The sequence below is a fragment of the Tachyglossus aculeatus genome, chromosome 21, assembly GCF_015852505.1.
Source record: "Tachyglossus aculeatus isolate mTacAcu1 chromosome 21, mTacAcu1.pri, whole genome shotgun sequence".
Lineage (NCBI taxonomy): Eukaryota > Metazoa > Chordata > Mammalia > Monotremata > Tachyglossidae > Tachyglossus > Tachyglossus aculeatus.
The window spans coordinates 4,686,280-4,709,942 of record NC_052086.1 but is presented as its reverse complement, the minus strand read 5'-3'; the positions used below and the strand labels follow the sequence as shown (position 1 = coordinate 4,709,942).

Below are 23,663 nucleotides of genomic sequence, written 5' to 3'. Positions count from 1 at the left end.
AGCTGCCTCCCCCTGTAGACTGTAAGCTCATTGTGAGCAGGGACTGTGTCTATGTTGTTCTATAGTACTCTCCCAGGTGCTTCGTAACCATACACAGTAGGCTCCCAAAAAATACGACTGACTCTTCCGCACACAGTAAGTGCTCAATATAGACTACTGACTGAATGATCAATCAGTGGTATGGATTGAGTGCTGTGTGTAGAGCACTGCACTAAGCGTTTGAATGATCAATTGATCCATCCATTAGGTTATTCAGTTCCTGAGCTTATTGTCCCTGGTCTTCCCCTGTTGTGGTGAAGCAGGCCCTGCATCAGGATTGCTAGCCCTGTACCTTCCCCCAGTGTTCAGTAATAATAATGATAATTGTGGTATTTGTTAAGCGCTTATTATGTGCCAGGCACTGCACTAAGCGCTGGGGAGGATTCAAGCAAAACGGGTTGGACCCAATACCTGTCCCACGTGGGGATCACAGTCTTCATCCCCATTTTACAGATGAGGGAACTGAGGCCTAGAGAAGTTACATGACTTGCCCAAGGTCACAGGGCAGCTACGTGGCGGAGCCGGGATTAGAACCTTAGGCCCTTTTGGCTCCCAGGCTCAGGCTCTACCAACTAGGCCATGCTGCTTCTCCACGGAGCCCTACACAAATTAAACCGTGAACCAAATCTGTTTACAAGAGCAACCCTGGAGGGGATCTTGTGTCTCTGGTGTACATAGGCTGGGCATTCTCTGTGTGCTCCTGCTGATACTCAACTCTCGCTCTAATCGAGATGCCGGTGGGTCAGAGTTCAGTCAGTCATTCGGGAAATAGGCTGAACTTAACTAGGAGTTTGGGGGTTAACATCACCAGAGTCACGCCAAAGTAAACCTAAGACAGGATGGTCCCTGTCTGGACTTTCTTTCCTCTAGCTCGCCCCCAGTTTCCTCAGAAGGGGATTCGCTTGCCCCCAACAAAGCCCGAGGATGTCAAAAACAGGCCCTCTCCCCTCTTCTTCTTGCTTCTGGCTGCTTGCTCTGACTCATCTTCTTGGCTTACTTGGTTTCAACAAAGAATTAAGTGTTGTGAAGTTTGGCTGCATTTGAAATTCTGACGGCAATTCATACCGGGACACAGACCAAAAACCCAACAGGACAATCCTGTTATTCCCATTTTGGGTCACAAGTCCATTTCTGTACAATCTGCTCGCAGGTGTTTTCCCTTCTCTTCAAGTTGTCTGCACAGAGACAAAAAAATTTTCTTACGAAAGTTTATACACCGCTCGGATGGGAAAAAGGCCCGGGTGAGAGCTGCGGTATTTGTTAGGCCTTTACTATGTGCCAGCACTGTTTTAAGCACTGGGGTAGATCCTGGGTAATCAGGTCCTACACTTAATAAGAATAATTATGGTACTTGTTAAGCGCTTACTATGTGCCAAGCATTGTTCTAAGTACTGGGATTAGATACAAGTTCATCAGGTTGGACACAGCCCTTATTCCACAAAAGGCTCACACTCTTAATCCCCATTTTACAGATGAGGTAACTAATGCCCAAAGAAGTGATGTGACTTGTCCAAGGTCACACGGCAAGCAATTGGCAGAGCCACGATGAGAACTCAGGTCCTTCCTACTCCCCAGGCCCGTGCTCTACATTTCTCCCCCTCTAGACTGTACGCTCGTTGTGGCCAAAGAATGTCTACCAAGTCTGTAATATTTTCCTCTCCCAAGCACTTAGTACAATGCTCTGCATTCAGTAAGTGCTCAATAAATATGATTGATTTCGTCTGCTGAAGGAGGTTCAGCCCACAAAAATCTTGGGTTAACTGCATGAAGATTATGATAAAAAGCCAACCCAAAACAATGCTCTCTCTAGGGTAAACAGTTTCCAGATTTACTCCTCTCCACCCAAAATCTACACCCACCCTCCCACTATTCCAAACTCTTGGCACAAGGCTGTTAGATACTACTGTATCGGCCCCCTGGTTTGGCTGCCTGCCTTTATCTCTGGGTCGAAGGTTTGACACGGGCTTCCTCCGTTTGAAATATTGGCTTCTCAAGGGCTGACGCCCAACTTCCCACTCCTCTCCTCCCGAATGTGCCTACTAGACTGTAAGCTCGTTGTGGGCAAGGAATGTGTCTGTTATTTGATACTCTCCCAAGCACTTAGTACAGTGCTCTGTACTTCTAACTTTCTAACGCTCTCCGCTCTGCTGCCTCTACACTTGGGATAGCCACCTCTCCCCACCTACAAAAAGCACTCCCTCTCCCCCACCACCAAAAACCAAAACAAAACAAAACAAAAAAACACCTCCTCCCGGAGGTTTTCCCAGATCAATTTAGTTGAGTCAACCTAACACCTTCCTAAACTCTTTTGTAACAATCCTAAATAGGATTGTTAAGACTACTAACAATTAGAATCCTAAATTCAGTTCTTATGCACTCAGGCGCATTTTATTCACTTGCATATTCAGTTTTTTATGGTATTGTTAAGGACTTACTGTGTGCCAGGCACTGTTCTAAGCACTGGGGTAGATACAGGCTGACTCTGTCCAACACTGGAGACGGGGCTCCCAGTCTTAATCCCCAATTCACACATGAGGTTCAGGGCAGTGAAATGACTGGTCCAAGGTCACCCAGCAGACAACTGGTGGATCTCCTGAACCCAGGTCCTTTTGACTCCCAAGCCCACACTTTATGCATTAGGCAACGCTGCTTCTCGTTAACATTTGTTTTATAAAGTAATGTTTATTTGCGTATTAAATTATTTCAATTTCTCCAGATATATTTGGCCTACTTCCCTGCCATATCCTTGTTCTTCCTCTTGCTCCTACTGCTGATAGATAAATAATAATAATAATAATGTTGGCATTTGTTAAGCGCTTACTATGTGCAAAGCACTGTTCTAAGCGCTGGGGGGGATACAAAGTGATCAGGTTGTCCCACGTGGGGCTCACAGTCTTAATCCCCATTTTACAGATGAGGTAACTGAGGCTCAGAGAAGTTAAGTGACTTGCCCAAGGTCACACGGCAGACGTGGCGGAGCCGGGATGTTGTCCAGGCCTCTGCTTACGTTGTCGACTGCTTGAGGACAACAAACATGTGTCTTATTTTTTGTTGTCATCTCACCTCCCAAGTGCCTAGTAGGGTGCTTCACACTTAGGAGGCGCTCAATAAATATGACTGCTCGATTCTTTCCCTATCATCATTAGATAAGCGGAAGATAACCAAATCCCACCAAGCGCCTAATACCCCAAGTGTGTTTAAAAGTAAACAACGACAGAAAAATATGGGAACTGCTTAAAGCTCTCTAAATCTCACCCTGTCCTTTTCAGCACCTGCTGATTTTTGGAATGGTAGATGCCACTGTCAGTGAATGATTCGCATTTTATCTGCAAATTTCTACCAATCTGCCTCCGAAGAGATTCCCCAAGATGGCTCTGAAGGGTCAAACAAATGACGCCTGCAAACATGGGGAGAAACCTAGAGAAGCAGCAGGGACTAGTGGCTAGAGCCCAGGCCTGGGAGTCAGAAGGATCTGGGTTCTAATCCCAGTTCCGCCGCTTGCCTGCTGTGTGACCTTGGGTGAGTCACTTCACTTCTGTGGGCCTCCGATACCTCATCTGTAAAACGGGGATGAACACTGTGAGCCCCATGTGGGACAGGGACTGTGTCCAACCAAAAACTCCTCACCCTTGGCTTCAAGGCTGTCCATCACCTCGCTCCCTCCTACCTCACCTCCCTTCTCTCCTTCTCCAGCCCAGCCCACACCCTCCGCTCCTCTGCCACCACTAATCTCCTCACCGGGCCTCGTTCTCGCCTGTCCCGCCATCGACCCCCGGCCCACGTCATCCCCCTGGCCCATAATGCCCACCCTCCAGACATCTGCCAAACTAGCTCTCTTCCTCCCTTCAAAGCCCTACTGAGAGCTCACCTCCTCCAGGAGGCCTTCCCAGACTGAGCCCCCTCCTTCCTCTCGCCCTCCTCCCCCTCCCCATCCCCCCCGCCTTACCTCCTTCTCCTCCCCACAGCACTTGTATATATGTATATGTTTGTACGTATTTATTACTCTATTTTATTTGTACATATTTATTCTATTTATTTTATTTTGTTAATATGCTTTGTTTTGTTGTCTGTCTCCCCCTTCTAGACTGTGAGCCTGCTGTTGGGTAGGGACTGTCCCAGTATGTTGCCAACTTGTACTTCCCAAGCGCTTAGTACAGTGCTCTGAACACAATAAGCACTCAATAAACACGATTTAATGAATGAATGAATGAATCTACCCAGTGTTTAGTACCGTGCCTGGCACAGGGTAAGAGGGTAACAAAAATGATAAAATGAAACAAAACCAAAAAAGAAATTATGAGGGTGGGGATGGCTCAGGGCACCATCTGGTGAAGGTAGCTTTATAGCTTCCCACAGTTCCTCCCTTGTGAATGTCCAGAAGAACACTGGATGGCGTAGAGGCTAGCACAGGCCTGGGAGTCTTTAAAAGGTCATGAGTTCTAATCCTGGCTCTGCCACTTGTCTGCTGGGGACCTTGGGCAAGTTACTTCACTTCTCTGGGCCTCAGTTTCCTCATCTATAAAATGGGGATGGAGATTGTGAGCCCCACCTGGGACAGGGACTGTGTTCAACCCAATTTGCTTAAATCCACTCCAGCACTTAGTACACTGCCTGGCACATAATAAGCACTTAGCCAATACCGTTTTGTAGAAGCAGCATAGCCTAGTGGAAAGAGCACAGGCTTGGGAGCCAGAGGTCTTGGGTTGTAATCCAGCTCTGCCACTTGTCTGCTGGGTGACCTTGGGCAAGTCACTTCTCTGGGTCTCAGTTCCCTCAGTTGTAAAATGGGGATTAAGACTGTAAACTCCAGGTGGGACAGGGACTGAGTCCAACCAGATTATCTTGGGTCCACCCCAGAGCTTAATACAGCACTTGGCTCATAGTAAGCACTTAAGTACCATAGGAAAAAAAAGATGATGAAGACGGCAGCCTTCTTTAGGATTGCTTTAGCCTGAGGGAGGCCACCTCAAACAAGGCCCAGGGTTGCCCTTATAAAATCCATTTTAATCTTTGAACAAGTGTCAGTCAGTCTCATTTACTGAGAGGTTACTGAGTGCAGTACTAAGCACTTGGGAGAGTGCGATATAAAAATATAACAGACACATTCCCTGCTCACAGTGAGCTTACAGTTTAAAGGGTGAGACAGACTTTAATATCAATAAATTACAGATATGTACATGAATGCTGTGGAGCTGGGGAGTGGGGAGAATGAATAAAGGGAGCAAGTCAGGGCGACTTAGATGGGAGTTGAAGAAAGGGAAAGGAGGTCTTAGGCGAGGAAGGCCTCTTGGAGGAGATGTGCCTTCAATAAGGCTTAGAAAGGTGGGGAGAGAGTAATTTTCTGTGGGATTTGAGGAGGGAGGGTGTTCCAGGCCAGAAGCAGGATGTGGATGAGAGGCTGGCGGTGCGATTGACGAGATCGAGGTCCAGTGCGAAGGTTGGCATTACAGGAGCAAAATGTGCGGGCTGGGATGTAGTAGGAGAGTAGCAAGGTGAGGTAGGAGAGAGCAAGCTCACAATATTTGGGTTAAAATCACATTTGCCCATTTGACTCTTTGCTCAGCCCATAAAGGATCGAGTGGGCAGCTGCTGTCAGCCCAGACGACCCAGAAGCCTCCGGGACACCGCAAGCCAGACCCAATCCGCATGTCTCTTCTCCACCGTGCTGAGCGAGCACAGATGGCCGGCTAGCAGGAGCCTCCCGGGATGGCGGCCAAACTTTCTGGAAAAGCCACCACATCCAGGTTGCCTTGCAGGCGGGGGGAAGCTAGCCTACAAAAGCTGAGTGGGAAAGCAGAGGAAGCTGCTTTAGATCCCTGCCTCAACTTCCCCTCTTCCTCTACCCACTCCTCTCCTCCACCCCCTTCAATGGCTGGGGCTTCCTTAATTCATTCTCTCATTTCCTCTGCTTCACTGCCTTCCCTCCTATCCCTTCAATGCTCTGAATTCACTATCAAACCAGCCTAATCACCATTCCCTCAGATCTCCTGTCACCTACCACCTTCTTACTCTCTTCCTCTTGCCTGGATTGCTCCCCTCTGCAAATCAATAAGTGGTATTCAGTCAGCACTCACTATGTGCAGCGCACTGTGCTAAAGACCTGTCTATGGTATAATCTGTGCCAGGCACTCTACTGAGCGCTGGAGAGGATAATAATAATAATAATGGAATTTATTAAGTGCTTACTATGTGCAAAGCACTGTTGTAAGCGCTGAGCACTGTTCTAAGTGCTGAGGATACAAACTAGTCAGGTTGGACCCAATCCATTTCCCACTTGGGGCTCACTGTCTCGATTCCCATTTTACAGATGAGGCAACTGAGGCACAGAGAAGTGAAGTGACTTGCTCAAGGGCGCACGGCGGACAAGTGGCAGAGCCGAGGTTAGAAACCAGGGCCTTCCGACTCTCAGGCCAACGCTTTATCCACTTTATTATTATTTAATGCTGTCGAGTCGTTTCCGATCCGTAGCGACTGCATGGATAGACTTTCTCCAGAACGGCCTGTCTTCTGTCACCATCTGCAACCTTTCTAACGGTTCTTCCATTATCGTTGTTATGGTCTATCCATCCAGCTGCTGGCCTGCCCCTTCCTCTATACACTAGGGCACTCTAAATTTTACCAAGTACTCCCTGCCTCTTAGATGCCTCAAATCTAATGGGCCCTTGAACATAACATGCTTTGTTTGGTTCTCTGTCTCCCCCTTCTAGACTGTGAGCCCACTGTTGGGTAGGGACCGTCTCTATATGTTGCCAACTTGTACTTTCCAAGCGCTTAGTACAGTCCTCTGCACACAGTAAGCGCTCAATAAATACAACTGAATGAATGAATGAATGAAAGACACTACATAGGTTGCTTTTTTGGGGGGGGGTTGCTTTTTGAAAATGATATTTGTTAAGCTCTTACAATGTGACAGGCACTGTACTAAACACTGAGGTAAACACAAGCTAACCAGGTTGTACCCAATCCATGTCATTCATTCATTCACTCAATCGTATTTATTGAATTTATGTCCCACATGGAACTCCCAGGCTCTATCTCCATTTTACAGATGAGGGAACTAAGCCACAGAGAAATGATGTGACTCACCCAAGATCACACAGCATTTAAATGGCGGGACTGGGATGAGAACCCAGGTTCTCTTTCTCCCAGGCCCATGCTATTCCCACCAGGCCACGGAGCTTCTCTGCGAAACTCGTGATTGATTTATCGATATTGTTGACTGACTGATTACTCAGGTCTTGAACTGATGAAGGGCTTGTATAGCGAATCAAGAGCAAGTTTTGATGTGAGAGAAAAGCATCAAGCGAGAAGCAGGGTAGCTTAGTGGATAGAGCCCAGATCTGGGTTCTTATCCAGCTCTGCCCCGTGTCTGCTGTGTGACCTTGGACAAGTCGCTTCATTTCTCCGTGCCTTGGTCCCCTCATCTGAAAAATGGAGATTAAGACTGTGATCCCATGTGGGACAGGACAGGGTCGAACCTGATTAACTCACTATCTACAACAGCGCCTAGTGCAGTGTTTGGTACATAGTAAGCACTTAAATACCATTAAAAAGAAATAAAAAAGAAGAGTCCCAGCCAGCCCAGACCCTTCCTCTTCGCCCTCTTTTCCCCTTCACTCCTAAGCCCTCAACTGTCCTTTTCAACAGCAATTTCCCCCGAACTACGCTCCAGTTAGAAATGTACATTTCTGCGTGTTGCAGCTTCCCCTTTTCGGCCCAGTTTCATTTTCATTTCTCTCATTTTCTCATCACTTGATTGGGTTACATTTCAGATTCACCATTGCTACGTGAGGAAAAAATTACGTAAATGAATTCTCAAGGGACTGTAAAACCAAACAAGTTATCACGACAAGAGTTTTTCAACTGAGAATCGCCATAATTGACAGGCCTGAAAAGTGCCAAATGTCTGACAAATTCTGTTCCCCTAGTCAAGTTACTCTGCCTATTGTGCGATAATACTTCCTCCTGTGTGCCAAACACTGTAACAATAATAGTAATAATAATAATAATAACATTATGGTACTTGTTAAGTGCTTTCTACGAGCCAAGCACTATTTTAAGCCCTGGGGTTGATCCAAATTCATCAGGGTGGACATGGTCCTTGTCCCACATGGGGCTCACACTCTTAATCCCCATTTTACAGATGAGGTAACAGAGGCCCAGGGAAGTGAAGTGAATTCTCTCCCCTCAGTCACACACCAGACATGTGGCGCAGCTGGGATTAGAACCCAGGCCCTTCTGTCTCTCAGGCCTGTGCTCTACCCACTAGACCATGCTGTTTCTGTACTGGTTGCAGGCTTAAAACAAGATAATTAGGTCAGACACAGTCCCTGTCCCAAAATGGGCTCACAGTCTACGTAGATGGGAGCGGTAGTCTAAGTATTAACTCCCCATTTCACAGTTGAGGAAAACGAGGCCCACAGAAGTGAAGTGACTTGCTCACAGGCCCATGGCAGATGAGTGGCGGGAGCCAGGATTAGAACTCAGGTCCTCGGACTCCCGGGCCCGGGCTCTCGCCACTCGGCCACGCTGTTCATCTCAATGGTCAGGCCCTTTTCCCTAGGACATCAGTTTCCCAAACAAAATTCATCCGGAATCCCAAGAGGTCATTTAGTAGTCCCTGACATAGCCCTCGTTTCGCCTAAGCACCCTCCCCTCTGAGCCAACCATGCCCTTAGCCACGAACCGAGGCACTTTGATCCTCACCTCAGCAGCACAAGCGATCACGTCCTCATCCTCACTCTCCACTATTTCCCTTCTTTGTCATTTGCTTTAATGTCTGTCTCTCCCTATAGACGTTAAGTTCTTTGTGGGAAAGGACCGTGTCTATTAACGTCTAGACTGTGAGCCTGCTGTTGGGTAGGGACCGTCTCTCTATGTTGCCAACTTGTACTTCCCAAATGCTTAGTACAGTGCTCTGCACACAGTAAGCGCTCAATAAATATGACTGACTGAATGAATATTAACTCTATTCCCCTGTACTTTCCCAAGTGCTTAGTCCAGTTCTCTGCACCCAGTCAGAGCTCAATAAATACCACTGACTACCTGATTGATCATCCTAAGAAGTTCAAAAAGTTGGATGTGGGAGTCCTGTCCCTGGGGTTTGGTGTCCCCTTCTCAGAGACTTGCGTCCACTTCACCCAACAAAGGGCAGCACAGAGGCGTGACAAACAGGGTGGTCTAGTGGATGGAGCCCGGGACTGGGAGTCAGAAGGGCCTGGGTTTTAATCCCGGCTTCACCACTCGTCTGCCGTGTGGCCTCGGGCAAGTCACTTCACTTCTCTGGGCCCCAGTTTCCTTATGTGTAAAATGGAGATTAAGACTGGGAGCCCTATGTGGGATCGGGTCTGTGTCCAATTTGATTAGCTTGTATCTACCCCAGCGCTTAGTACAGTGTCCAGCACACAGTAAGCGCTAAACCACACACAAAAAAAAGCACAGATGCCCAGGCCAGCACTATAAACTTCCTGTGGCTAATAGCGACTGTCAATGGGTCTTTGGCTCCCTGAAATAAGGCATTCTCCTCATCATGAGAAGCATCGTGGCCACTGAATAGAACTCAGGTCCGGGAGTCCGAAGGACCTAGGTTATAACCCCAAACCCGCCACGTGTCTGATGTGTGACCCTGGGCAAGTCACTTTATTTCTCTGTGCCTCGGTTACCTCAGCTATAAAATGGGGACTAAGGGAGCAGGCCCCATATGGGACAGGGGCTATGTCCACCCTGATGAACTGGTACCTACCCCAGCACTCAGAACAGTGCTTAGCCCATAGTAAGAGCCTAACAAGTACCAGCACCAAGGAATTCAGTCAGATGGGGAAGAAACGATGAATCCCTACTTTCACGTCTAGAAAAGGTGAATTCCCTGGAGAAAGGAAAAGATGGTCCTTGGAATTCTGCACGCTTGGGAAAAATGGCTAAGAGAGGCCGAGAAGTTCCTCTAACAGTCTGCTCCGGCTCCATAAAGGGTCACTCTTCAACTGTGACAGGCGACACTGCACTTTCACGGACAATCACTTGGTTCACGCGGCAGAGGTGGTGAGCATGTAACAAGCATATCGGACCATGCGTGATCGGCAAAAGGCACAGCTGACGGCACATCACAGTTAATGATCCATGACAGAACTTAACCATCAGAGACAGTACCCAGATTCACCACAGAGAAGTGGCAAGGGAAGTCAAAAAAGCTGTCGGTTTTAGGGAATTTTCTCTGTGAGGCTCAATGCAGCGAACTCTTGGCCAAGAATAATGATGCCAATCGAGGGAATGAATTAAGTTCGTGATTTGGGAAAAAATTTAACTATCCCATACAATGGAGCAAGGAATTTGTCTGTTATATTGTACTCTCCCAAGCGCTTAGCACACAGTAGGTGCTCAATAAATATGAATGAACGAGTTCATCTTTCCTCCTCGTATTAAACCTAAGGGTGTTAGAGGGCATCTCTGTCCAGTCAGTCAGTCGTATTTATTGGGCATTTACTGTGTGCACAATATTGTACTAAGCTCTGGGGAGAGTACAACACAACAGTGTAACAGATACATTCTCTGCCCACGTTGAGTTTATAGTCTATATAAGTCCACAGAGCCGGCACCCATCTTGGGTGTAATCAACTCTACTCTCCTCTCCCAGGAACAAAGAACAGTGCTCTGCATTCGCTAGTTGCCTGGCCTAATGGATAGAGCCTGGGCCCGGGAGTTGGAAGGACCTGGGTTCTAATCCCACCTCCGCCACTTGTCTGCTGTGCGATCTTGGGCCAGATCACACAGTTACGATTCAGTTACCTCCTCTGTAAAATGGGGAATAAGATTGCGATCCCCAAGTGGACGCTGTGTCCAACCTGATGTCAGTGTTGGCAAATTTTTTTTTTACTTCTGCTAGTCATTCCCCAGTTCTTAGTACAGTGTGTTGCACTCAAAAGGTGCTTAGTACACACCATTATTAGGCTTCTCAACTTGTCTCTACCTTATATCTAAATAGGACTTCTTGCTTATGACTGGAGAGGCATCCATTAGTCTGTAACCTCATTGTGGGCAGAGAACAACTCTGCTGTACTGTACTCTCCCGAGCACTTAGTACAGTGCTTTGCACACAGTATGTGTTCAATAAATACCACTGATTGTACATAGGTAGGAAGGGGCAATCTGATTGAGTGTTTTAAAGCCACTGCTGAGGAGTTTGTTTGATGCCTAAGCGCTTAGTACAGTGCTCAGCACACAGTAAGTGCTCAATAAATGATTGAATGAACGAATGAAAAGTGGATGGGCAGCCACTGGAAGTTCTTGAGGTATGGGGAAACATGGACTGAACATTTTTGTAGAAAAATGATTGGGGCAGCAGAGTGAAGTATGGACTGGAGTGGAGGCTGGGAGGTCAGCAAGAAGGCTGATACAGTAATCAAGGCGGGATAGGGTAATTACTTGGATCAGCATAGTAAGCAGTTTGGATGGAGAATAAAGGGCAGATTTTGGCAGTGTTATGAAGGCAGAATCGACAGGATTTGGTGACAGATTGAATATGTGGGTGGAGTGAGAGAGATGAGATAAGGACAACGCCAAAGTTCTGAGCTTCGAGACAGGGTGGATAGAGTGTTGGGAAAGACAGGGGGAGGACGGGCTTTGGGAAGGAAGATGAGTTCAATTTTGGACGTGTTGGCAAGGCATCCAAGTAGAGACGTCTTGGAGGCAGGAGGTAATGCGAGGTTGCCGGGAAGGAGAGAGGTCAGGGTTGGAGATGTACACTTGGGAATCATCTGCGGAGAGGTGGTAACTGAAGCCATGGCAGAGAATGAATTCTCCAAGGGAGTGGGTTTGACAGAGAAGAGAAGGGGACCTAGAACTGAGCCTTGAGGGACCCCCACTTTCAGGGGGTGGGAGGCAGAGGAGGAGCCAGCAGAAGAGACTGAGAAAGAGCAGTCAGAGAGACAGAATGAGAACCATGAGAGGGTAAGGTCAGGGAATCCAAGGTTGGACAAAGTTTCACAAGGAAGGGGGTGGTCAACAGTGTCAGAGGCGGCTGAGAGGTCTAGGAGGATTAGGATGGAGTAGAGGCCATCTGATTTGGCAAGAAGAAGGTCATTTCCACTAGCCCACGCTGCTTCTCAAGCCTTAAATTCAGAACCTTTAAAATCATTACTCCCTCCCCGACTCCCTTCTGCGCCAATCTTACTTGCTCCTTCATTCATCCTCCCTTCCATCCCCACAGCACATATGTGCATATCTGTATATATCTGTAATTTATTTATTTATTTCTAGCACGGCTCAGTGGCAAGAACCCGGGCTTGGGAGTCAGAGGTCATGGGTTCTAATCCCGGCTCTGCCACTCATTCATTTCATTCATTCATTCAATCGTATTTATTGAGCGCTTACTGTGTGCAAAGCACTGTACTAAGTGCTTGGGAAGTACAAGTTGGCAACATATAGAGACAGTCCCTACCCAACAGTGGGCTCACAGTCTAGAAGGGGGAGACAGAGAACAAAACAAAACATATTTACAAAATGAAATAAATAGAATACATATGAACAAATAAATAAATAATCAGCTGTGGGACTTTGGGCAAGTCACTTCACTTCTCTGGGCCTCAGTGACCTCATCTCTAAAATGGGGATGAAGACTGTGAGCCCCATGTGGGACAACCTGATGACATTGCATCTACCCCAGGGCTTAGAACAGTGCTTGGCACATAGTAAGTGCTTAACAAATACCAACATTATTATTATTAGACTGTGAGCTCGTTGTGGGCAGGAATGGGTCTGTGGCTGTTATATTGTACTCTCCCAAGCGCTTCGTTCGGTGCTTTGCACACAGTAAGCGTTCAATAAATACGACTGACTGAATGAATGACCTCTGTGCTGACAACTGACCAAATAAACCATTTCCACCCCAGTAACATGGGAGCCAGAAAATCCACTGCCTCAAAACCTGTAAATAAAAGTCTGATCATCCACAACCTGGCAGGCAGCCTTAATTGCTAGTTTATATCGACTGTTGATAAGCAATCACATGACCCTCTCCTGAACACAGTGGATGCTGGAAACTATCTTTAACCCCAGGTGGGTATTCTAATTTCACACTTTTCCTTATTAAAAAAAAAAAAATCTTCCATGGAAACAATGTAAGCCGGCTTTACAGAAAACTACTTTTATTATCTCTTGCTGCAATTCTCAAATGAGGGGATGCGACTATTATGAAAAAGATTCCAAGAGCAAGCTACGGCAGGGAAAGCTCTGAATAATTGATGACACGAAACATAATGAATGCTTTCTACAACTTACATCTGATTAGTAATTTCTGGAAATGTCTGTCAAACAGAGGTTCTCTTCCCTCAAGCTGCTTTCAGAAACAGATAATTATCACCAAAATCCATTTTTCAAAGGCCTACTGTAAATGCAAAGTGAGAAAATCAAGGTGGAAGCAAATTTCTCAGGAGAAAGGATCTTGAAGAATCAGAGTAGAATCTCAAAACACAATCTGAATTCAACTACAGTGTGGGGCGGGGGCGGTTTCTGAATTAGATAACATGAGCTCTAAGAAGGGGTGGGAAAAAAAGACTATAATTGATTTATGTCTAAAAATCTTCCCTTTGCTAAAGGCAATAAGGAAACATTTATCATGAGCAAAGTGACCAAAGATATTATTTTTAAGGGCTGGCAGGCACTTGTAACATCCAGGCCATTCTGTTTATGTCATGGAGGCAGCAAACTCCACAAGTCGAAGCTAAAATAATCTCGTTTATCACCGTGGTTCTTTTGGGATTCAGTCAGTCAATCGACGGTATTTCCTGAGTGACTACTTTGTGCACAGCACTGTGCTGAATGCTTGGAGTGGTACAATAGACTGTAAGTTAATTGTGGATAGGGAACGTGTCTAGCAACTCTGTTGTACTGTCCTCTCCCTGGGGCCTCATATGCAATCCCTGCTCTCAGGGAGTTTAGTCTACTTTGTGCAGAGCACTGTGCTTGGGGGAGTCCAATAGAGTAGGTAAACACAGTCCTGACTTCAGGGATTTTACAATCTAGTGGGGGATGAAGGTCAGTGGAGGTCATCAAGAAAGAAGCAAAGCTCCCTGGCTGGTTGACAACTTGACATCTCAGGCCAAAGAACCAAAGCTGGCCTCTCTTGGCTAGTGATAATTGTGGTGTCTGTTCAGCCCTTAGAACAGTGCTTGGGATATTCTAAGAGCTTAACAAATACCATAATAATTATTAAGCACTTACTAGGTACCAACCACTGTACTAAGAGTGGGGATAGATAAAAGATGATCTAGTCCCACGTGGGGCTCACAGCTAAATAGGAGGGAGAAGAAAGACCGAATCCCCATTTCGCAGATGAGAGAAGAGAGGCCCAGAGAAGTGAAGTGACTCACCCAAAGCCCCACAGCGGACAAATGGTGGAGCCAGAATTAGAATCCAGGTCCTCTGACTCTCAGGCCTGGGCTCTTTCCCCTGGGCCACAACGCTTCTCAATGGGCTCTACTCTGTCCTAGACTTCCTAGACTCTACTCTTGGACATCGTAATCACTCCCTTGCCCCTGAAGAACCGTCTCTAGTTTTGGTCTCCTCGACAAAGTCACCTCTAGGCTCTCTTCCATCTCTCTGGCCATTCTTTCCCCGGCTCTTCTTCCTCTCCCCAACCTTTGACTGCCTGGGCTCTTATAGGGTGAGGCTCTGTTTGGGGGCCCCCAGTCTTCTCTCACTCCTCCCTCCTCGTGGGCAGGGAACACGTCTACTGATCACTCTAGTGTAGTCCCCCAAGCGCTCAGCACAGTGCCCCGCACATGGTAAGTGCTCGATAAATACAACCAATGGATTGAGTCACTCGTTCTCCCATGGAGTTGATCCACTATGGGACCAGGTCCTTAGGCTTTTAGACTGTGAGCCCACCTTTTAGACTGTGAGCCCACCTTTTAGACTGTGAGCCCACTGTTGGGTAGGGACTGTCTCTATATGTTGCCATCTTGTACTTCCCAAGGTCTTAGTACAGTGCTCTGCACACAGTAAGCACTCAATACATACGATTGATTGATTGATTGATTGACGGGGCGAGCCCTTTCTCTGAGGTAAGTGAGAACAGCCCCAGCTCTCAAAGTGGGACAATTGTGTGGCTCTCTCTCACTGGCCATGTGGCTTGCAAGTGACAAGGGATGTGTGAAAATGATTTCACTGCCACAGCAGCAGGGGTGACGTGCTGCGCTCCAACCCGCCTTTGTGGTGGCTGGGCCGGGTGGGGGTCCTGCTTCTGCCAATGCCTCCCCGCCACCCCAGCCCGCCTACCGCCGGCCACCACGGCCCACTCCGCCACCGTAGGGAACGCCCGCTCGCGGTCACTTTCGCTCTGAGGCTCTCAGCCTGGTTAGGCTTTCCACTTCTGAAGCGGCGGGGCTTAGTGTGTAGACCCCCAGGCTAAGAGTCAGAAGGACCTGGATTCTAATCCCGGATCCACCCCCGGCAAGTCATTTCACATCTCAGTGCCACAGTTCCCTCCTGTGTCAAATGGGGATGAAGACTTGGAGCCCCATGTGGGACAATGGATGAAAAAATGCACCACAGAGGGAGTCCTAAGAATAGTAAACACAGTATAAAAGAAAAAGAAAACAAATCTCTGTCATCCCAAAGTCCTTTTATAAAATTCATTTTACCCCTGATGGTCCAAAAGATATGAAAAGCACTTTTCATACACAGGGAAAGCCCATGATGAAATGTGCATTTTTGTAAAAAACCACCAACTCTGATTCCTCCTAACCCGACCGCCTTTATCCGCATTGTGTCCAGTGAGGATTGTGTCCAACCCAATTTGCTTGTATCCACCCCAGAGCCTAGTACAGTGCCTGGCACAGAATAAGCACTTAGCACAAAGCACAATTATTATTATTATCATTGTAAGCAATGAAAATAATAATCATTAAGGCACTGCTTAAGCGCTGGGGTAGATACGAGTTAATCAGGTTGGACACAGTCCCCGTCCCACATGTGGCTCACGGTCTTAAACCCCATTTTACAGAAGAGGTCACTGAGGCCCAGAGAAGTGAAACGATTTGCCCAAGGTCACTGCAGACATGTGGCAGAGCCAGGATTTAAGCCCAGGTCCTTCTGAATCCCAGGCCCGGGCTCTATCCACTAAGCCATTCCGCTTCTCTAATTATTATCGTCATTATTTTTATTTATTATTCTTCCGCTCAAGAGTCTTGGCCACCCCACTTCTCTGGCCCTAAGCTCTGTTTTCCAAGACCTACCGTATTAGTTCACATACTGCTGGCGTAGAGGGCTTGCGCTTAAATTAAACACTGGATGAAAAAATGCACCACAGAGGGAGTCCTAAGAATTGCAAACACAATATAAAAGAGAAAGAAAACAAATCTCTGGCATCCCAAAGTGTTTTTATAAAACTCCTTTTGCCCCTGAAGGGCCAAAAGATGTGAAAAGCATTTTTCATACACAGGGAAAGCACGTGATGAAATGTGCATTTTTGTGAAAAAACGCCAACAGTGATTCCTCCTAACCCGACCGCCTTTATCCGCATAAAAATGTCTCCGACTGCGATCCGATATTGTGAATAGTTATAGAGCTGTCAGATTAGTTCCAAGTGATCCTCATTAAATTAGCTCAGTCTGTCTGCACACATTACATGCAAGATGACATTGCCACATTTCACAATCCAGACTTGTCAGCCCAAGTAACGGTATCAGAAATCTCAATACTGCCTCCCATAACTCCCGGCATTCAGACTTTTTAACTTAAGTGTTTTTCATGAAAAGTCAGCCAAGACCAAGGGGAAAAAAATTCATGCCATGTCCTTATTTTCTCATCTCTCCCAGTCTTTCCTTTCCTTTTTCTAGTTTTCTCCCCCTCCATCCTCATTTCTCCTAATCATCCTCCATCACCGAAGGAATTTTCTCCTGTTCTTTCCCCTTCCCTTCCTAGATTTCTTGGAACACTCCCTGTGTTCCCCAAAACCCAAACCTCTTAAACTGTAGTCACCTTTGGATTGTCATTTGTTGTCCCTCTGATAAATTCCCCAAGAAGCAGCATGGCCTAGCGATGGAGACGGGCATGGGAGTCAGAAGGGCCTGAATTCTAATTACAGATCCACCATTTGCTTGTTGTATGACTTGGGGCAAGTAACTTCACTTCTCTGGGCCTCAGTTACCTCATCTATAAAATGACGATTACTACTGTGAGCCCCATGGGGGATATGGATTGGGTCCAACATGATTAACTTGTGTCTACAAAGTGCTTAGTATAATGCCAGGCACACAACAAGTGCTTAACAAACACCATAAAAAATTCTCTTTTAAAGGACCTGAACATTAAAAACTAGAGTAGAAAGATATTTAAACTCAACCTAAATTCATTCTGACATTCTCCTGGCCAATACTTCAATGCCCAATTTTACATCAAGAATGTACCTCTGATAAACACCACACATTTCTTTGAGATTTCCTTGAACAGCAAACAAACTTCCTTGGGAAAATATGGATATTCTAGAAATCCAAGGTATTCATATCAACAGTGAAGGAAATGTGTATTCAGCACTCCACGTTTTCTCATCTGTGGCTCTTGGAAGCAAAGAAAAGATGAACAGAAAATGCCCCTCTCATCTGTAATGCGGTTCTGAGGGCATGGCTGAGCTTTGTCCACGGGCTTTAAAACAGAAACTGTTTGACTCGCTCCTTTCAGCAACTCGGGCTATAAATAGCAAGCACATGTCAGCGCTTGCCTCGGAAGGAGAGTTCCCTAATTGTACCAACAGAACTGAATTTAAAAAATGGATGTTAACTATCTGTACCAAAAATATTTACTAAGCACTCCTTTTGTGTATATACACAAGGAATACAAGACACTCTCCCTTCTCTTGTGACACTTATGACCTAATGGGTTATTGTGGGGGGAAAGTGGGCAAAAAGAACCAATTTTCTTTGAAGTGGAGAATCCCCAAACTCAACACTGAGTTTATCCCAGGCCCCCTGAGGTCAGTGGGTTGACCTGAGTGGTCGAGAGTAGCCCCTTATTAAACGTTATTTGCTAAGCGCTAACTATGTGCCAAATACTAAGTGCTGGGTTAGATACAAGGCTAGCAGGGTGTCCCAAGTGGGGCTCAAAGTCTTAATCCCCATTTTACAGATGAGAGAACTGAGGCCCAGAGAAGTTAAGTGACTTGCCCCAAGTCACACAGAAGAGAGGTGGCAGAGCCAGGACAAGAACCCAGGTCCTTCTATCTACAGGCCTGTGCTCTATCCACTATGCCACTCTTTGTACTATGTACACAGCACCGTAGATAGCGCTTTGAGAGAGTATAATACAACAGAAGAGCACTTTTCAAGCCAATAACAATCAAAACCCTGCTGTAAGCTCTAGACTTGTAAGCTCAATGTAAGCAGGCAACGTATCGACCCTCTCTGTGGTACTGTCCTCTGCCAAGTGCTCAGTACACAGCAAGCGCTAACTAAATACCACTGATGAGGAGGAGGATAGTATTCCATATTGGTAGATAAAACTGAAAGCCCTACTGAGAGCTCACCTCCTCCAAGAGGCCTTCCCAAACCGAGCCTCCTTTTTCCTCTCCTCCTCCCCATCCCCCGTGCCCTACCTCCTTCCCCTCCCCACAACACCTGTATATGGTTGTACAGATTTATTACTCTATTTATTTTACTTGTACATATTTACTATTCTATTTATTTTGTTAATGATGTGCATCTAGCTTTAATTCTACTTGTTCTGACGACTTGACACCTGTCCAGATGTTTTGTCTTGTTCTCTGTCTCCCCCTTCTAGACTGTGAGCCCGTTGTTGGGAAGGGACCATCTCTATATGTTGCCAACTTGTACTTCCCAAGTGGTTAGTACTGTGCTCTGCAAACAGTAAGCACTCAATAAATACTACTGAATGAATGAATGAATGAAAACATCCGAACGTGGCCTCAAGATGGAACTACAAATTGCTGACGACTCCTCACCCTTTGAGGAAAAAAAAATACCTGGCCCAATTACACCTGATTGGGGAGAAAATGGGGCATTTCATTCTTTCATTCAGTCAGTCAGTCACTCAGTTGTATTTATTGAGCACTTACTGTGTGGAAAGCATTGCATTAAGTGGCACTTGAACCACTCCACCCTTTTCTTACACCCCAATCTTCCCGCCTGAGGTAAACGTGTGGTAGCTGTGGAGCGGGTTGGGGAGACCCGCTGCTGATCGGGGAGGGTTCCTCTGGCTGAAGCGGGAACAGAGCCGCTCTCGGCAGGGGTGGGGACGAAGGAGGGTTTCAAGGGCGTGCGGGGAGACCATCCCCCATCACACGCCCCCCACCCCAATTCCTCAACAGCTCACCCAAAGGCCGGACAGAAATCATCAGGCTGGTAGTTGAATGGGGAGCCTCCATGTTGTTTTCAGTGGCCTATGGAGGGATTTTACAGCTTCCTCGCCCATCCCTTCGCCCCTGGAGCCAGGGTCTGGGCTACAAGACGGCGGGGGGGAAAGACGCCCCAGTGGTCTCATCGGACCCTTGTCCTCCCCCTGGCCTGGAACTCCCTCTCCCTCCAAGTACGGCAAACCCTCAAACTCCCCACCTTCAAACCATTATTAAGGTCCCATCTCCTTCAAGAGACCTTCTCTGATTAAGCCCTTTTCTCCGGCTCCCTCTCCCTTCTGCGTTGTCTGTGTAACTTGGATCTGTGACCCCCACTTACCTATACCTCTCTAAATTCTGTATTATAAATGACTTATTCATTCCTACTGATGTCCGTTTCCCCATCTAGACTGTAAGCTTGTTATGGGCAGGGAACGTGTCTGCTAATTCAGTTGTACTGGACCACCCCAAGTGCTCAGTACAGTGCTCTGGGCATAGTAAGCGCTCAATAAATACCTCCAATGGCTGCCCATCCACCTCCGCATCAAACAGAAACTCCTTACCCCTGGAATTAAAGAACTCAAAGAGCTCACCCCATTCTTCCCTCTCTTTGCTTCTCTCCTACAACCCAGACCACACGCTTGGCTTCTCTAATGCTAACCTTCTCACTGGGACCCGATCTCATCTATCGCACAGTCGACCCCTTTCCCACATCCTCCCCATAGCCTGGCACTCCTGCCCCCTCCATATAGCCACAACCCCAGTCTCCCCATCTTCAAACCATTATAAAGGTCCCACCTCCTCCAAGAGGCCTTCCCCAATTAAGCCCTCTTTTCCCCGGCTCCCTCTCCCTTCTGTGTCCCCTATGCACTTCAACTTGTGGCCTTTGGATACTTGAGATTCAGCCCACCCTCAACCCCACAGCACTTATATACCTATCTATAAATCATACAATATAACTGACTCATTTATTCCAATTAAAGTCTGGTCTCCCTCTCTAGACTGCAAGCATGTAATGGTCAGGGAATGTGTCTGCTAATTCTGCTGGATTGACCTCTCCCAAGTGCTTAGTATAGTGCTCTGCACACAGTAAGAGCCTAATAAATATGACTGATTGATTGATTCTGGTTCCTTTGACCCGTGACTGGGTCCCAGGGCTACAGAGAAGATATATACCTAGTCCAGGTCTCTGCACCCAGTGAGTACTGAGCAAAAAAAAACCACTGTCTATCTGATTTACAGGCCTGCGGTTGAATCGCCGTGGCGAAATTTTCCACGGCCTCCTCTTCTACCTCGGTTCTGTGAGGTCAATGTTTACCTCCCTGTTACCTAACTACACTGAGCTGAAAGTAGTTTCAAATGGCCTTTTCACCGATGAGTAAGGCAATCCAACCATTGGAGTACGTTGAGAGTTTCAGGGAATGGGTCGAAGCCAAGACCCGGGGGAGAAGCCAACGTGATAAGTCAACACCTCCACAAATGGAGAGCGATGAAGGGAAACACAAGTCTGGCCTTGGTAGCTGATTCTGCCCTGTGGCAAACTGCATCCAGCGCATAGTATAGTGCCGGCAAATAGTAAGCGCTTAACAAATATCATTGTTATCATATTATCCCCAAGCAAAAACGCTTCAGGGGTGGGAAATGACCTTCCCTCAGACAAAAGACGCTGGCGCCGAAAAAGTACATGGCAAATATGGCTCTTATGCTGTCAGCATTGCCTATGGGGATTCCATAAGCTTTCTTTTGTTCCTATTTTGTTTAACCCAAACAGCAAAAATCCCCAACTGTCCAACGGGTCCAAGCCGCTCGATGTGCTTATAGATTCCCTGTGCACGTAAGTGGAGGGGAACTGTTGATCAAAATATATACCCGCCCTCACCCCTGCCCAAGGCATTCATTTTAATGTTTGTCATGAAACCTCTTGCTTCTCCATTAAGCAAAAATTTTCACCCTAGCCACTGGCCCAACACAGCAAATAATAAAGACTCCGCTGTTGGGTATTTGATCGAATTAATCCTCACTTGAAACAACAACTGTTGGGTTATTTTTTTCACTAAGTCTATTTAATGGAAAATGCATTCTCACTTCAAAGGCCTTCGATATCCTTGTTCAATTAAACTATCAATCGGCTGGCACCTCGTCATAAAGCTAAATGCATTTCCAACCTCACTGGGGTGCTCTTTAGAAATTGGCATCTTTGTTTCATGTTGCTTATAGCTTTCATTTTTTAAGCCCAAAGTCCTCAAAACCATCTTTAATGAGAATTTAACTTTGAGGGAATCTTATTTTTAATGACTGAAAATGAGTATTGGCTTTTAAGTTTGGTGTAGAATTAAATTTTGTACATCAAAAAGGCAGTAAAAGCCAGCTTTAAGGCAGAAAAGAGTTATCCTGCAATTTTCATTGTGCTCCTATGAATTATAGACAAGAGCTTCCAAAATTTCTCTCTCCTGGTTCCCCCGAATTGATTGAGTGCTTCGAACAAATGAATCATTTCCCAGAGTAAAGTATATGGGATCATTTTTTAATTTGACAGCTAATTGGGCAGCAGTTTACCACGACTCACAAAACAAAGGCTCGAGAATCAACTCGAAGGTTCGTGTTAAGCATGGTAAGAAATTTTACTCAACCTGGGTATCAAAACAAAATAAGAAACAAAGGAAAAAAGGACCAGCCCAAAGCCTCTTGTCTAGAAAAATTCATTCATTCATTCAATCGTATTTATTAGGCTCTTACTGTGTGCAGAGCACAGTACTAAGTGCTTAGGAGAGTACAATACAACAACACACAGATACATTCCCTGCCCACAGCAAGCTGACAGTCTAGGGATGGGGAAACAGACACTGAGAGAAATAAATAAACTACAGATTTGTACATAAGCTCTGTGGGGCTGGGAGGGGGGAAGGAACCGATCAGACCAAAAAGAAAGGGTATTTTTGAGCTTTTGCTGTGGGCAGAGCACTGGGATAAGCGCTTGGGAGAGTATAATTCAATGACGTCTGGAGTCCGAAGATCCGACTTGCCTACAAGGAGCTTGTAGTTTCCTGCAAAATTACAATCAACTCCAAACCATGACACTAGTGACTGCCACTGCCTCTGTGCGGGTTTTGTTTGTTTTTCTTAATTAAAAGCAATCACAAGCTTTTCCATTTTCATTTTCAATTTCAATCGCAAGCAACTGCCATTCACGGAGAGGGGAACAGGCAGAAAAAGGGGCAGGGGGAAGTTCTCTGCCAATTGCAGAGAAGAGAGAAATTTCTTTTCCCCATTAGCCTCACATGGGGCTCACAGTCTTAATCCCCATTTGACAGATGAGGTAACTGAGGGAAAGAGAAGTGAAGTGACTTGCCCAAGGTCCCACAGCAAACAAGTGGCAGAGCCCCACCAAGCTTCTCCCCCGACCCGAATCCTTAAACCCACATTCCCCCGGCCCAGCCAAGCTTCTCCGCTCACCCACCCTCAGCCCCGGATCCTTGAAACCGCCCTCCCGCTGCCCTGCCAAGCTTCTCGTCTTCCCCCTTTTCCTACTCTCTGCCTGCCTCGCTGCTTGCCAATGAGGCTAGACCCTGGCTGAATCCTCCGTTTGTTCCAGACAGGGCCGGTCTCTGTTTTTCCCAGCCGGCCTGTTGGCATCTCCAACTTGGCAAAGCCTCCGCTCCAGGACAGGACGAGGCAGGACAGGAGAGCAATCCCTGCTCCCGGCTGCTGCTGCTGCCCTCCAGGCTGCTCTTTCTGCCGCACGGTTTTCCCACCAGCCTGCTGCTACTTTGGAGCGTTTGACACCGGGTTTCAGATATCATTCTTTCTGCCGACCTCTGGCCCACGTCCTGCCTCTGGCCTGGAACGCCCTCCCTCCTCGTATCCGACAGATGGGCACTCTCCCCACTTTCAAAGCCTTAATGAACGCACATCTCCTCCAAGAGGTCTTCCCTGACTAAGCCCTCAACTCCTCTTCTCCCACTCCCTTCTACGTCCCCCTTGCACTTGGCTCCATTTATTCACCCCTCCTTCAGCCCCACAAGAATTATCTCCATATCCATTTCTTTGTATTAATGCCTGTCTTCCCCTCTAGACCGTAAACTCGTTGTGGGAAGGGAATGTGGCTGTTACAGTGCTATACTGCACCTTCCTAAGCTCTTAGTGGAGTGCCCTGTACACAGTAAGTGTTCAATAAAAATGACTGACTGGCTGACACTAGGCCCAAAACTTGCCTGCACTACAGGAAACTCTCTACACAACCAAGGGAACATCAACAGCACAAAGCTTATAGCGATCAATGAATTCC

General features: G+C 46.8%; 1 protein-coding gene across 2 annotated transcripts in view; it reads right to left on the bottom strand.

The window, feature by feature from the left end:
* The window catches only part of GRK3 (G protein-coupled receptor kinase 3), a 151,243-nt gene that overhangs the window by 97,050 nt on the left and 30,530 nt on the right, over positions 1 to 23,663 (bottom strand). The gene's annotated exons all lie outside the window — the stretch shown is intronic.